The sequence below is a fragment of the Nycticebus coucang genome, chromosome 11 (genome assembly GCF_027406575.1).
Source record: "Nycticebus coucang isolate mNycCou1 chromosome 11, mNycCou1.pri, whole genome shotgun sequence".
NCBI lineage: Eukaryota > Metazoa > Chordata > Mammalia > Primates > Lorisidae > Nycticebus > Nycticebus coucang.
The window spans coordinates 82,121,428-82,133,176 of NC_069790.1; the positions used below are offsets into that span (position 1 = coordinate 82,121,428).

Below are 11,749 nucleotides of genomic sequence, written 5' to 3' on the forward strand. Positions count from 1 at the left end.
TCAAAACAGGTTCTCTTCTGCAGGGGAACTTAGCAGGGACAGAAACAAATTCCTGCAAAGTTCTTCTGTACTGTTCTGTCAGTAACATCAATCAGGGGCTGGGCTAGAACTGAGTGAACACCCCCCAGCCTCCATCAAACACCCGAGGTTATCAGGCCTCACCTCCCCTGGCTAGATAGAAGCAGAGTGCAGCAGCCTGGCTGAGCAGAAATAGATTTCCTTGTGATAAAGGCAGGTACAAACCCCTGGAGTATCTATTCACTACAGGCAAATGGGTCAAAGCCCTACGGGATTATCAGTGACTGGGTGTGACAGAGGTACAAGGTGGGGAAGAAGGCATCAACCTTCCCAGACTGATCTATTTGCTGGGTGGATCCTCCTGACTCCATGGAGCACTGGAGCAAGCCATATCAGAGTAGTCACCAGACCCCTGCAATCAGTTGCCAGAGAACTTTCAAACTCTCCCACCTGATACAGGTGCTGACTGAGACAATTGATTTGGACCTTTTGAACTGAGCTAATTGTCCGAGGACTACTCAGGTGGTACCCTGGATGTGTGGTTGTAGGAAGGTTTGATTTTCCTTTTCCAATTGTTTCCTGTGGGGGGCGGGGGACTTACTTGCTGGTATTTCTCCACAGCTGAGACTTCAAACCACAGTAACTGTTTCACTAGGGTTGGACAGAGACCAGCAGAAAACAAGACAAAACCACTTAGCCCCACCACACCAAACAGGTCCCAGTTTCTCAGGCCATAGCACTGTACGGGTCCTCGACAAAGCTCCAGGGGAAAAATCAAATGGTGTAAAACAATCATGGGGCGGAATCAGTGGAAAAACTCTGGTAACATGAATAACCAGAATAGATTAACCCCCCCAAGGAAAGATATGGCAGATGTAACTGATTATCCCATTCATCAACAGCTGGCCGAGATGTCAGAAATTGAATTCAGAATTTGGATTGCAAACAAGATTAACAAAATGGAGGAACATTTGGAATTAGAAATTCGAGCAGCAATTCAAAAGTTGGAATTAGAAATTGAGGTGAAATTCAAAAGTTGTCTCAGGAATTTAACAAATTTAAAGACAAAACCACCAAAGATTTTGACGCACTGAAGCAAGAATTTGCAGCCCTCAAAGATCTGAAAAATACAGTAGAATCCCTCAGTAACAGAGTGGAGCAAGCAGAAGAAAGGATTTCTGACACTGAAGACAAAGCATTTGAACGTTCCCAAACTCTCCAAGAGGAAGAGAAATGGAGAGCAAAAACAGATCATTCTCTCAGAGAGCTATGGATAATTCGAAGAAGGGTAATATCCACCTCATTGGAAAGTGATGAAGTAGCCTTGCTAGGCACAGAGGCCCTTCTCCATGAAATTATGAAAGAGAATTTTCCAGACATGCCAAGAGATTCTGAAATTCAGATAGTAGACACTTTCAGAACCCTAGCATGACTCGATCCCAATTAGACATCCCTCAGGCATATCATAATTAACTTCAATAAAGTTAATATGAAGGAGAAAATTCTGAAAGCAGCCAGACATAAGAAATCCACTACCTACAAAGGGAAGAATATTAGAATGACTGCAGATCTCTCTGCTGAAACTTTTCAAGCCAGAAGAGGTGGTCATCGATTTTTAATCTCCTAAAGCAAAATAAACTTTCAACACCAGATCCTGTATCCAGCTAAACTGAGTTTCATTTATGATGGAGAAATTAAATACTTAAAAGGCATTCATATGTTAAAGAAATTTGCCAGCTCTTCAGGATATTCTCAGACCTATCTTCCATAATGACCAGCCCAATCCTCTATAATGAAAGTAAACTCACTCAGAAACTTTTGATCAAACTCCAACTTCCACAATGGCAAAAGGATCAAAAATGTCCACTGGACTTTTGAAAAACTCAATAACCCAAACTTTACCAGATATATCAATATTCTCCATTAATGCGAACGGTTTAAACTGTCCTCTAAAGAGGCACAGGTTAGCTGACTGGATACAAAAACTCAGGCCACATATTTGCTACATACAAGACACACATCTTACCTTAAAAGACAAATATAGACTCAGGGTGAAAGGATGGTCATCTATATTTCAGGCAAGTGGTAATCAGAAAAAACAGGTGTTACAATTCTATTTGCAGACACAATAGGCTTTAAACCAACAAAAGTAAGGAAGGATAAGAATGGTCACTTTATATTTGTTAAGGGTAATACTCAATATGATGAGATTTCAATTATTAATATCTATGCACCCAACCAGAATGCACCTCAATTTATAAGAGAAACTCTTAACAGACATGAGCAATTTGATTTCTTCCACCTCCATAATAGTTGGAGATTTCAACAGTCCTTTGGCAGCGCTGGATGGATCCTCCAATAAGAAGCTGAGCAAAGAAATTTTAGATTTAAACCTAACCATCCAACATTTAGATTTAGCAGACATCTACAGAACATTTCATCCAAAAAAAACTGAATACACATACTTCTTATCAGCACATGGAACATACTCCAAAATCGATCACATCTTAGGTCACAAGTCTAACCTCAGTAAATTTAAAGGAATAGAAATTATTCCTTGCATCTTTTTGGACCACCATGGAATAAAAGTTGAGCTCAGTAACAACAGAAATCTGCATACTCATACAAAAACATGGAAGTTAAATAACCTTATGCTGAATGATAGCTGGGTCAGAGATGAGATTAAGAAGATAGACTCTCACTGGATTAAAGATTTAAACTTAAGACATGAAACTATAAAAATACTAGAGGAGAGTGCAGGGAAAACCCTTGAAGAAATCGGTCTGGGCAAGTATTTTATAAGGAGTACCCCCTGGGCAATTGAAGCAGCTTCAAAAATACACTACTGGGACCTGATCAAACTAAAAACTTCTGCACAGCCAAGAACATGGGAAGTAAAGCAAGCAAACAGCCATCAGAATGGGAGAAGATATTTGCAGGTTATGTTTTTGACAAAGGGTTAATAACCAGAATTCGCAGAGAACTCAAACGTATAAGCAAGAAAAGAACAAGTGATCCCATCACAGGCTGGGCAAGGGACTTGAAGAGAAACTTCTCTGAAGAAGACAGGCGCACGGCCTACAGACATATGAAAAAATGCTCATCATCTTTAATCATCAGAGAAATGCAAATCAAAACTACTTTGAGATATCATCTAACTCCAGTAATATTAGCCCATATCACAAAATCCCAAGGCCAGAGATGTTGGCATGGATGTGGCGAAAAGGGAACACTTCTACACTGCTGGTGGGAATGCAAATTAACACATTTCTTTTGGAAAGAGAACATTTAGAGATCTAAAAATAGATCTGACATTCAATCCTATAATTCCTCTACTAGGCATATACCCAGAAGACCAAAAATCACATCATAAAAAAGATATTTGTACCAGAATGTTTATTGCAGCCCAATTCATAATTGCTAAGTCATGGAAAAAGCCCAAGTGCCCATCCATCCACGAATGGATTAATAAACTGTGGTATATATACACCATGGAATATTATGCAGCCTTAAAGAAAGATGGAGACTTTACCTCTTTCATGTTTACATGGATGGAGGTGGAACATATTCTTCTTAGTAAAGTATCTCAAGAATGGAAGAAAAAGTATCCATTGTACTCAGCCCTACTATCAAACTGAGTTATGGCTTTCACATGAAAGCTATAACCCAGTTACAACCTAAGAATAGGGGGAACGAAGTAAGGGTGGGGAGGGAGGGGGAGGATGGGCGGAGAGAGGGTGATTGGTGGGATTATACCTGCGGTGCATCTTACAAGGATATATGTGAAACTTAGTAAATGTAGAATGTAAATGTCTTAACACAATAACTAAGAAAATGCCAGGAAGGCTATGTTAACCAGTGTGATGAAAATGTGTCAAACGGTCTACAAAACCAGTGTATGGTGCCCATGATCATATTAATGTATACAGCTATGATTTAATAAAAAAAAAAAAAAAAAAAGAAAAAAAGGAGAAACAAATACCATGTGTACTCACTTTTAAAATGGAACTGAATGACCAACACAGGCATGGTGGCTCACACCTGTAAAGCTAGCACTATAGGAGGCCAAGGTTGGAGTTCAAGACCAGCCTGAGCAAGAGTGAGACCCCCATCTCTATTAAAAATATAAATTAGCTGGATGTTGTGGCAGGTGCTTGTAGTCCCAGCTACTCAGGAGACTGAGGCAGGAAGATCATTTGAACCTAGGAGTTTGAGGTTGCTGTGAGGTAGCCTGATGCCATAGCACTCTAGTCTAGATGAGAGAGAGACTTAGTCTAAAATGGTTAAAAAAAAAAAGTTGATTTCCATTAAAATTCAATGGAAATCAACAAGTGGAAGGGGGCAGAGGATGGGTAAATTCAACCTAACAGGCACAAAGCACACTATCTGGGGGATAGAAACAATTATAACTTTGATTTGAACTGCACAAAAGTAAAGCCTGTAAACAAAACATTTGTACCCCTGTAATATTCTAAAATTAAAAGAAAAATGTATTGCTAAAAAATGCTAACAGTCTTCTAAACCCTCAGAAAGTCATTATCTTTTTGCTGTTGGAAGGTCTTGCCTCAGTGCTGATGGTCTCTGACTGATCAGAGAGTTGGGTCTTGAAGGTTTGGGTGGCTGTGACGGTCTCATAAAATAAGACAAAAATGAAGCTTGCTGCACCGATTGACTCTTCCTTTCATGGAAAATTTCTCTACAGCATATGATGTTGTTTCATACCATTATATCTACTGTAGAACTTCTTTCAAAATTGAATCGATTTTTTCAAATCTTGCCACTGCTTTATCAAGTGAGTTGATGGAATATTCTAAATCTTTTGTTGTCATTTCAACAACTCTTACAGCTTCTTCAACAGTTAGTAAATGCCATCTCAAGAAACCACTTTCTTTACTAATCTCCACAAAGCAACTTCTCATCCACTCAAGTTTTATCATGAGATTGCAGGAATTCAGTCACATCTTCAGAATTCACTTTTAATTTTAATTCTCTGGCTATTTTTCCCACATCTTCAGTTAATTCCTTCCCTGAGGCCTTGCACCCCTCCAAGCCATCCATAAATAACAAGTCTTGAAAGTAGAAATCACTTCTTGATCCATGGGCTGCAGAATGGATGCTGTGTTAGCAGACAAACATTAATCCCCTTGTAGGTCTCCAGCAGAGCTCTTAGGTGACCAGGTGCATTTTAATGAGCAGTAATATTTTGAAAGGAATATTTTTTCTGAACAGATCTCAAAACTTGGCTTGAAATATTCAGTAAACCATACTGAAAAAAAAAACAGATGTGCTGTCATCCAGACTTTCTTTTTTTAATCGACAGGCAGAACAGAGTTAGCATAATTTGGAAGAATCCTAGGATTCACAGAATGATAAATATGCATTGGCTTCAACTTAAAGACATCAGCTGTATTAGCTCCTAACCAGAGGGACAGCCTATACTTTGAAACTTTGAAGGCAGGCATTAACTTTTCCTTTCTAGCTATGAAAGGCCTAGATGTCATCTTCTTCCACCAGAATCCTGATTTTCTATATGAAAAATCTGTTGTTTAGTTGTAGCCACTTTGATCACTTAACTTAGCTATATCTTGTGGATAACTTGCTGGTTCACCTTGTACTTTTATGTTATAGAAACAACTTCTTTACTTAAGTCTCAGAAACCAATCTTTCCCAGCTTGCAAATTTCTTCCGCCTCTTCTTCATTATCTCAGCCTTCAGAGGATTGAAGTTAGAACCTTTCTTTGGATTAGGCTTTGGCTTAAGGACATGTGGCCAGTTTAATTTTTTATCCAGACTTCTATATCTTTGTCCACATCAGCAGTATGACTGTTTTGTTTCTTGTCATTCATGTGTTCATTAAAGAAGCACTCCATTTCCTTCAAGAACTTTTCCTTTACATTCACACCTTGACTAACTGTTTGGCACAAGAGGCCTAGCTTCATCCTATCTCAGCTTTTAAATGCCTTCCTGGTCAAGCTTAATCATTTGTAGCTTGAGATTGAAAGTGAGAGATACATGCCTCTTTCCCTTGATACTTAGAGGTCATTGCAGAGTTATTAATTGTCCTCACTTTGACATTGTTGTGCTTCATAAAACAGGGAGGTCTGAGAACAAAGAGAGAAAGAGAGAGAGAAAAGAGAGCAGCCAGCTGGCAAGGCAGTCAGAACACACATTTGTCAATTAAGTTTGCCCTCTTACATGGGCACGGTTAGTAGCACCTCAAAACAATTATAATAGTAACATCAAAGATCACGGATCACAGATCGCCAGAACAGATATAATAAGAATGAAAAAGTTTGAAATATTCCAGATCATGGATCATAGATCGCCAGAGCAGATATAATAAGAATGAAAAAGTTTGAAATATTCCAAGAATTACCAAAATGTGACACAGAGACACAAAGTGAGCACAAGCTGTTGGAAAAATGGCACCAATAGACCTGCTGGATGCAAGGTTGGCACAAACCTTCCAGTGGTAGAAAACACTATGCCCAATAAAGTGAAATATAACACGACTAGACATCGCTGTGTGTATACATGGCATACACAAGTTATGTACCCATAGCAAGCATTTAAGAATTACTTTCTATCAGAATAAAATAGTTTTCTCACAAATTTGATAGAGAAATGAGATAATTCCTGTACCCAAATAATAAAGTTATAAAAGAGCACATACAAGTGTTAATGCTTAGAATAACATTTCAATATATAAAATTAACTAATTTTAGAAAATCTAGAGTCATGGGATGTAGGATGCAGGAATTACAATGTATTGTGCATCAAATTTAATTTTCTATTAGCTTATGGTAATAAATAAATTATGTTGATATCATGGTTTTTGTGCCCTTGAGACAACATTTAACAGCCCACTTAAAGTTGTTTTTTAATGGAAATTTCTAAAAAGTGATGATTCTGTCACATTGTAATAGCAGAAATAGATTTAGTTCAATGATTATTCACATACAAATACTTAAATGAAAAGCATACACGTCAGTCATCTTTTATAGTCTATAGGTTGAGTTATATAATAAAATCTCAAGATATATAACTTATTCTCAAATTGTGAACATTGTAATATCATTATTGAAATTAATGTTCGCAGAACAAAAACCATTGAATTAGGTAAAGTCTTCAAAGTAGCCTGTAGCAGATCAACCAATGCCTCTTGAATTGCTACATGTGCACTCCCAATACCATATGATTTTCACTGAGTGGTACTGTGTAAAATGCCCCTCAAATACTATGATCAATGCTAGGAGAGAACAAAAATAAGACTTCTTTTGCAAAAGCAAGATGTGATCATTAGAGTACTTCACGCTTCCTGCCTAGAAATAGAGAAATTCGTATAAATAGCATAAGGCCTACAATTTTGTCAGGAGCTCTGACACTGGTGCTTTGAATTGAAGACACATTGGGGTTATGTTTCTGATATAAATAACCGATAAGAACCAGAACTTTTTAAATTACCTGAAAGTACAGTAAGGAAGATATCTTACAAATTTTAAATATTTTTAACTTTGTATCCTCCAGGATAAAAAATTTAACTTTTCCATGCTCCAAATCCCTTTCAGAAATCAGGTGGTCAGGCCTGAAAAACCACCCTAATTTCAAAGAATACAGATGCTGCCATTCACATTGCTGTAAAGTTCGTACTGCTGGCGCTTGAAACTACTGTTTGCTTCCTAATTGTTCTCCCTGGGTTAGCCTTTCCCCTGCCTTAATCTGCCTATTCCCAGTCAAAGTTTCAGAACAATCTTCCTATATATTCATCATATGGCTTTGCTCATGCCGTTTCTCTCAGGAAACTCCTACTGATACTATCACTGCCAGCAAATCATCCTTGTCTCATTCCAACTCATTTGAGACCTGACCACAGCTAGTTTCTCCAGTTTATTTCCCATTTCTTCCCCAATACGTCAGACAATCCAGATGGTTCTCTATTCTCCTGAGACAGTGTATGCCTTTCTAGCTCTCTGCCTCTATGCTGATCATTCCACTTGAATCCCCCATCAGACTTTTTCAGACCCACTTGAATGTCCTTTCCTTCACAAAGCTTTTCTGACTCAACATCCTTCCTCATGATTCCTTCCAAGTATGAGTGTGCCCATTACGATGTTCAGCACATTCTGCTTTACCTTTTAACTTCATGGCTTATTTTTCTCCCCTACTTTCTCCCCTATCTTTCTTGTACACTTTCTGAGGAGGAGTCACGTTTTCATCACATTTAAATTATCCCCAGCAAGTAGTAGAGCACCTGCATGGATTACATCAAAGGAGTTGTTCCTATGGATTTTTTCTGAAAATGTTATGGAATACCATTATCTCCAAAGAGAACTAATTTAAGACTCCTTCACAGATTATCGGATAAAGATATGGAATCAAGAAGAGGAAATTTGAATAGTAGTTACAAATTTATCTGCTCTCAGGAGATAGATGAAGGGAAATTATATATAGCAACTTCTTAACTAAGTACTGTAAAAACTTTCTTTAAAATAAAACCTGCACATTCTGTCTTCATCAAGTAATCACAGACCATATTCTGCACTTGATCTCAGCCAAAAGGCCAAGAAGCGATATCACAGGCCATATTCTGTATCCTCCTTATATTCATGATTTTATTTGGCAGAGGTTGATATAATCCTAAAATATATGGATTTGATATTTGGAAAACTTTAGGTTTATTCATGAGCTGACTTTTAGCAACAAAAAAAAAGAGAAAGAAAGAAAGGAAAAAATCTACGTTAGATACTATTGTGAATAAGATGATATAAAAGAAAGAGTAATTTTTCTCCCATTACTTACTTGTGATGTAGAGAGAATTTAAAATAAAGGCAGAGTTATTGAAATGCTTTTAAAGGGTGCAGGAATGTTTGAGTACAGTCCCTATAAAATACAAGTTTCTTTCATGTCACCTGGCTTTCATTCAAATGCTTCTCACTTTGTGGAGCTCTCTTTTCAGCAGAGCCTCCTGGTGCTAGAAAACACAGCTCTACCTTCTGCCAGTGGAATTGCTTGGCACTGGGATGCTGGCTGATGCTCCCCTTTGAGAAATTCACTTTTAGTTTGCATTGTTGAGCATCTTACTGTGTGTTTAGATAAAGCTTTTATTTCATGGCTTCTTAGTTTCTCTTCTTTGTGAAATCCAGGTAGTGTAAATCAGGTTTTTTGACTTGTACCTATTAATTAGTGCGGTAGTTAAGAGAAGGATATTAATTAAATTCCTCCTTATTAAAATGGAGGTCAACAGTGGCATATTACTACTCCACAGAGAGAATAACCAAATTTAAAGTAGTGAGCTCTTTGGCAGATATCGGGCTCTGGAGAATAATCAAACTCCTGTAAACTTCATTGAAAAAAATCATAGTATCTAATAAGAAATGTAGAATGAGAAAGCTTTCTTAGATTCAGACTAATTAGAGTATGCTTAGTGTTTGTCCCGTGACTTCTAAAAATAGTTATTCATAAAAAATAATTGTTCTCCTCCTATTGAATCTTATACCAATCACTTGTTCTGAGGATTTTTTTTTACTTTGTTTTGCTCTTTAGAATCCTTGGGTTCCTCCATTAGACATTGATGTCAGTCTGTTTTATTCTCATATGGGCTTAGTCATAATATATAGGATTGATTTTGCAGGGTAATAGTCTCTGTGCACATATATTTCCCCTTCAGGATCAAAATGTGGAAGAACTTTCATGCTTGTATTTATCAATATGTTGTATAGGAATGTTCATGACATTTGGAGAAATTTTCATGTATAGTGAAGCTAAGAGAGACAACAATTTGTACAGGATCAGGATTACAAATACCAAAAAAGGCTCCATTGATACCCTAGTTCCAACAAGGTAAAACTTAGATGGAAAGTCCTTCACTCAAGTCTTTAAAAAACATTACTACATGAGTATAGAAGAGGAGATCTACACTAAAAGTAACTTGTAGTAACTTGTACCAGATGATAAAAACAATCTGTGTTATTTCAAAACCTTTAAGTTGAAATAGTTGGGAACAGATGCCCAAAGCTAAGAGTGACTCAACTAAGCAAATTTAATTTTAAGTAGCTGTACAGGATATCCATATGAGGTCTCTAACCTACAGGTCAGAGAGTATCAAGGAATTAGATTACCATCCATGGGGCAAAGACTGGGGAGTTTGAACTTACTCTAAGCTCAAAAGTTTGAAGCAACTACCAAAGCCAATGTTCTTTTAAAGAAAATTAACTGAAGAATAATGTCCAACACTAAAGATATAATATTCTCAATTGCTCATGCCCAAAGTGGGGTTTTGCACAGTTCTAGATACCATTTTTTGACTATCAATTCTATAAAGCACCATCAGCTTAGTGTTCCCTATTTCCTTTTTCCTGTTCCTGTTCCTTGGCTCCCTTCTCAAAATAATAAGCACGTAACTCACTGTACGCTGAGACAAGCAGTGAATCTGTCACATGGAGATAGAGCACACTGGATGTCATAATTTATTTTTCCATAAAGCTGTTTTTTTATAAGAACGTCTCATGTCAGATGTTACAAAGAATACACTTGGGGCAACAAAGAGATAGGATGAGTCCTTCTAATATAGAATAAAATGGAAATTCCTTGTTTTGACCTTCCTCAAGAAATGATGAGGCAGGAATGTGAGCTATGTAACCTGGTATTCCCATCACATGATTTTCTTTCTCACTCTCTTTATTCCAGTTCCACTGTTCTTCTTACCCCACTGTAAACATGCCAAGCATGCTCTTGCCTCTAACTCTTGCCCTTGGCTGTTCTCTCTACTCGAAACAGGAGTTTGTCCAGGTAGTGGCATAACTCACTTTTTTACCTCGTTCAGGTCTCCATCTACTTGTCCCCTCAGGAGAAATGTCTGGCACAGGGTCAGCAAGCCTAGAACATCACCTGTAGTCATTTTCTGTTACCAGCTTTCTCAGAGCACTTATCACCATGGGAAAGCATTCCTCAATTATTTGTTTATTGGTTGTCTCCCCCATTAGAATGCAAGCCTTTGTTCACAGTTGTATTCCCAACAGCTTGGAAAATTTGTTTGCCTTGGAAAATATGTATGTGATCTTCTTCATCCTTATTTTTCTCATTTTTTTATGGGCCAGGGAAAATGCAAACCCCACCAGCTCTGGGAAAACATAGTTCTGTCACCCTTAGCAATTTCCATAGCACACCATAACACCATCACTTACTGTGTCCCTTTGTCTCTTCGGCTTTTCCTCCTCACATTCACCTGGGGGGTTCTCATTCCCTCTTCAACACTCAGATCATCTTCTCCATGAAACTTTGTCACTTGTCCATCCAGGTGGATGCCTGCATGTCCCTTCCCCTACGTTCTGTACTTTTATCTTATCATGTTACTGTGTTCCATACGGCCTCGATCACATGCCTGCGTCCTCCACCTGACTCTGAGTTCCTTGACGACAGTGACTCTGTTCATTGTCACTCACTGTGTCTTTAGTCCTGTCAATCTTTTCCTTTTCTATTTTAAGGCACTAGAGAAAATTACCTTTAAATATGCTGCACTTACTCAGGAATGAGAAATAGGATTGTAATCTGAATGAATGGAATGGCCAGTGTGTCCATGAAGGAAGTGTTAAGAGACATTTTTAACAGTAGATGAGAAGAGGTTTACATAAGCTGTTTAGACACAGAGTTCATTGGTCCCAGAGGTTCAAAGTCAGAGTTGTTGTCTGTTCCTTGGAGGACATGCCATTACTGGGCAAGTGTTCTACTGAGA

At 37.9% G+C, this 11,749-nt stretch overlaps 1 pseudogene; it reads right to left on the reverse strand.

Moving 5' to 3' along the window:
* Positions 1–8,411: 8,411 nt before the first annotated feature.
* Positions 8,412–8,590, reverse strand: LOC128560685 (uncharacterized; annotated as a pseudogene).
* Positions 8,591–11,749: the final 3,159 nt, after the last annotated feature.